A 5,024-nucleotide genomic window follows, 5' to 3' on the forward strand; every position below is an offset into this window, starting at 1 on the left:
CCAAAGACATACAGGTTAGGTGCATTGGCGATCCTATTGTGTGCTTGGTGTGTGTGTGTGTGTATTTGCCCCGCGGTGGGTTGGCACCCTGCCCAGGGTTTGTTTCCTGCCTTGTGCCCTGTGTTGGCTGGGATTGGTTCCAGCAGAACCCGTGACCATGTAGTTAGGATATAGCAGGCTGGATAATGGATGGATGGATAGATGTTATTATCTGAAATGGAGAACAGAATACAAAGAGCATCATTGTACTAGTATATATTGTAGGGTTTCTAAACTCATTTGGGACTCCCCCCAATAGGATGACATGTGGAAGAGCATCCTAAAGCACGATCTCCGCGTCTATGGAAGACAATTTATCAGTTGCTGGGGCAACTGTGGGCTCCCAATGCGGAAGTGGCTCACAGCTAAAGCAGATCTCAGTTGATTGTGGTCGCAATATAAGTGCTTACCTTCAATGGGTGATACAAGGAACATTATAAATGCAGGGAGCAGGATTACTTGGCGACTAACCTGGCCACGACCCTGCCTGATTGCAATGTCTGTGTATAGGAGAGTGGCAGATCCTGCTGCAATAAATAACTGTGCTTCAAGCTGAATAAAGTTGGTTTTGCAAAAGTACTGAGACTCAGCCTCGTGTTTTGGGTTGTAAGACAGGGACTTACATGTCACAATATGTAGAGAAATAAAAATTGGTATTATAAATTTCAGAATGAGTTAGATTCATTGGATGCTGCTGGGATAGATTCTGGCTTTCTCCCAGTGACTCTAAAATCAGATGCCATGGCTTCAGTTAACAGACAGAAGTGTGTATTGAATACAATAATTGAACTCTCAAGTTAAGTCATTTGATCAAGGTCAACAGTATGAGAGAAGTGAGGTATGAATCTGTAATTTCCCACTTCATAGCTGCGAGGTTACACAGCCTACCATAAAATCAATGTGAGAAAACACCATTCGGAACTGCTGTCTCTTTGCTTCCACAATTTGACTCCACTTGTATGACAGGGATTTCCCCTACAGCAGAGCTTGAAAATCCGAACAGTGCTGAAGCAAAACAGGATGACACAGTCTAAGCAGGATGCGGACGGAAACAGACATGCTGCCGATTGCAGCTCAACAATGCAAAGCCTTTCATCCCTTCTACTTAGACTCTCCACAAATACCAAAATTATAGAGTCATCAGAATAAATCCTGCTCTTTTTGCTGTTTGGGATCTTGGAGCTAGGAGTGTATTATGTGTCAGAGAGAGGACTGAGGCCCATATAGGGGGTCCTTCTAGTGGGAAAGTGGACATTATCCTTGACAACTGCCTAGTTCAGGGATGCAAGTGGCCTCTTTGGAAGGCGCAGGATTCCTCAAGGGAGTGTTAACCGAGTGAGACCTTTCCTACAATGTTATAATTGAGATTAACTGCAGCCAGTTTTTCAGATATGGATTTTGTGGTCTCAACTAAAGGAGGGGTTACAGTTTTATTCTCCTCCAATTAAAAGTACAAATTCAATCTGCTAGAAATCTGAAGAGATAAAAATAGCTCTTACTCAGCAGACATATAATCATCAAGTGAAATCTTCATTTTAGAAAGGGCATGGCATATCTACTTGTCAGAGACACCAGGTAACAAAAACAGTTGTAAATGCTGCTTGCGACATCAGAACTGTAAATATTTGTTTACAAAGCACTGACACTGAACATCTCACGAATGCCTTATCACAATGTTTGCTCTCTGTAAACAGGCAAGAGAACTAAAATCAATGAAAGTTAGACTTCTCACCATTACAGCTTTCTTGAGCTAATCTGGGTAATCATGCATTTAGTTTTATGGATTTCACTGCCTCTGGAGCTCTTTTACTCCTAATGTTCTAACCAAGACCATTGTGAAGCAGACACTCTCGTATTCAGCCAGAAACCCTTCAATGCTGGAATAAGCTCTGCCTTCCTGGAAAAAACAGAAAAAATAGTTGGAAAAATGCACCAGTTAGATGCACCAGTGCAGGTAGGCATTGATTTTGAAAAGGGCTCGATTCAGACCAATGTTTGGTGATGGCTGACAAGGGTCAACAATTTCAACATTTTTCAGATAAAAGGATGTTCTTTTATGGCAATCACAATTTCTTTGTATCGTTTTCTGGTGCTTTGAGTATAGCTTCTGTTATACACAAATCAGTTTAAGGGTGCTTTAATCCTAGGAACCTCTCAGCTGCACAAATTCATTGATGGAAGTACACAGTTGACCTTTGGCTTGCCGATACATTTTCCTATTTAATTCACCGAACCCCGCTGCATCAATTAAGAAAACAGTTCTATAATTCAAATGAATATTTTAATTTTCTCTGCTTCGACTATTTAAACACAGCAGAAACTTACCGCATTGATATTTTTTCTGCATGTTTATTTCCTCCTAATGCTGTCTCTGCCTAAGTAGCCAGGTCTTGAACGTAATTAGGGTAGACTAATATCCTCAGTCTAGTAAAAATTCAACCAGCAGTGTATCTGTCAGTAAATCTTCTTATACTTTATTCCTTCATTCATTCATCCATCTGCTTAGTCAGTTTATTTATCATTCAAATGTTAACTGTTAATGATAATAATAAATGTATCCATCCATCCATCTATACCAACCTTATCCAGCTCACAGTTACAGGGAAAACAGACTATCCTGGCAGCAAAATGTGAAACCTCTTTTGACAGGATGCCAATCTATTGCAGGGCACATACACACACACACACACACACACACACACACACACACACACACACACACACACACACTCTCTCTCTCTCTTACATGAGGCCAATTTACATTACCAGTTAATATGCATATTTCTGAGAACATCCTTATCATCCTCATCATCAATATTTTTATTCAATTTTTCTTACTGGGTGTCATGGTATCAAAATACTGAGCTGGGATGACCAGTCTGCCTAAACCCAACAACCTACCCCATCCCTTTGTGAGGTATACTCAGGTGCTCCTAAGGCAGTGGTGAGATATGATCCCTAAAGTATATCCTGGGAATGCTTCTCGGTCTTCTTCCAGTAGGCTGTGTCTTGTATTATTCTCAATGGAGGTGTTCAGGGACATTCTAACTACATGCCCAAACCACTTCTGCTGGCTCCGGTCAATCCACAGTAGTCCTATTCCAAGGTCCCTCTGTATTGCCAGAGTCCTCACCAAGAACCATTTGGCTGCAGGTCCTTACCACTGCCTCCACTTCTGAGGTCTTTAATAGGGGGTATTCAGACTCTACATCTGTGACATATCCAAAAGATGTAGGAGAAACCATGACTGGAGCTGAGATTTTAATATATTGGTAACACTTTCATTTAGGTACTGCAAAAATGCATCTAATACTCATTTACTATTATATTACAAGACCTTAACAAAGGCTTCTTTAGTCTATATTTTGCTAACAAAGCATGAGTGAATGTGTTCTTCATCTCTGTGTAGTGAGGCATTTGATATGCTGATAAAATTACTTCTGAATATGAATGATTCACTGGTCTCACACTGTAGTATGCAATATCAAGAGAAATATGTCTTGCTTAAGCCACCTCTGATCATTCCAAAGTGAAGATATTTTAGTAGACCACATTGACTAGATGAATAACCACTTTCCTGATACTATGTAAGTGTTACTAACACCAAAAGTAGTCTTTGTTAAACAATGAGATAGCAAGAAGTGATGCTGCAATTTTTTGTCAAACTGTTTTGTCCGACTCCAGTGTCCTCTAAATCAAAGGGTAATTAAATATTAAAATTAGTTTTAAAAAAATGAAGTGTTCAGGGAAGATCTTTCAATAAAAGTTTGGGTAGTTTTGGTCATTTGTGGATTGATTCATATATACAGGGTGTCCCAAAAGTCACTATACACTTTTAATAAATTCCTAAAAATTACACAAGAAAGTGAAAGAGTTTATTAATATTTCTAGCATCAACGAAGGAGTCGTTGCAGTTTTACTTGCTAGGCTTGCCATCACGTTCCAACACCTTAAAGACTAGTTGTATACCTCCACATGAGTGCCTCCATTTTCGACAACTTTCAGCCACCTTTGGATGCAAACCTCTCTGACATTTTGCAGCATCTCTTCCCTGACCTTGCTGTAGGCTGTGTGGATTATTTTCTCAAGCTGTGACAGGTTACGGGGCTTAGTGGCATACAGCTTGCTTTTGATATAGCCCCACAAAAAAAAGTCATAAGGTGTAAGGTCAGGGGAGCGCAGAGCCCATTTGAGGGGATCCGTTCAACTGATCCATTGGTCAGTAAACTTGAATATCAGGAAATCTCTCACTAACCTGGCAAAGTGGGGAAGGGCGCCATGGTTAAGGGAATGATACGCTTACAAAAACTGCAAAGCCTAAGTTGTCATATGCTGATGGCTTAAGTCTCTCCGAATAATACCTAGAACAAAACAGAAAACAGGAAGTGTATAGTGACTTTGGGGACACCCTGTATATACATTCCAGGTCTCTAAAGACCCAAGGTATGTCATAATGTTTGTTGAAAGTCCCATGTATATAAGGGTTAAGGTTTGTTACATTAAGTAATGGATGCATTTTTTGTCAACATTCCAATAAGGCAAACCTCAATCGGTAAAGAGCCAACCCATGAAACATCAGCCAGAAGGAGTGGTTTGTTCTTTCACCTGGGTGTGAGTGGAACATGAGAGTGGACCTGGTCCAACAACTGAAATTCCCTTGTGAGATCACTACAACTTTCCTATGACCAGATATTGTCCTGTGGTCCACCTCTACCAGACCAGTGGTCATGGTTGAGTTCACCATCCAGTTGGAGGAAGGTATGAAGACGGCCTCTGAGAGGAAGAAGTAGTACAGTGAGCTGTCTATGCCATGCACAGAAGTAGGATGGAAGGCACCTACCTTACCTGATAGAAGGGCTGCAGAGGCTTTGTTGGAAAATCCACCCAACAATTTCTGAAGAGACTCGGAATTACTGGGTCCAGACAGAAGAAGACACTCAAGCAGACAGCTGAGAAGGCATAGTAAGGGAGCTTCCGGCCATGGC

The sequence above is a fragment of the Erpetoichthys calabaricus genome, chromosome 2 (assembly GCF_900747795.2).
Source record: "Erpetoichthys calabaricus chromosome 2, fErpCal1.3, whole genome shotgun sequence".
NCBI classification, from domain to species: domain Eukaryota; kingdom Metazoa; phylum Chordata; class Cladistia; order Polypteriformes; family Polypteridae; genus Erpetoichthys; species Erpetoichthys calabaricus.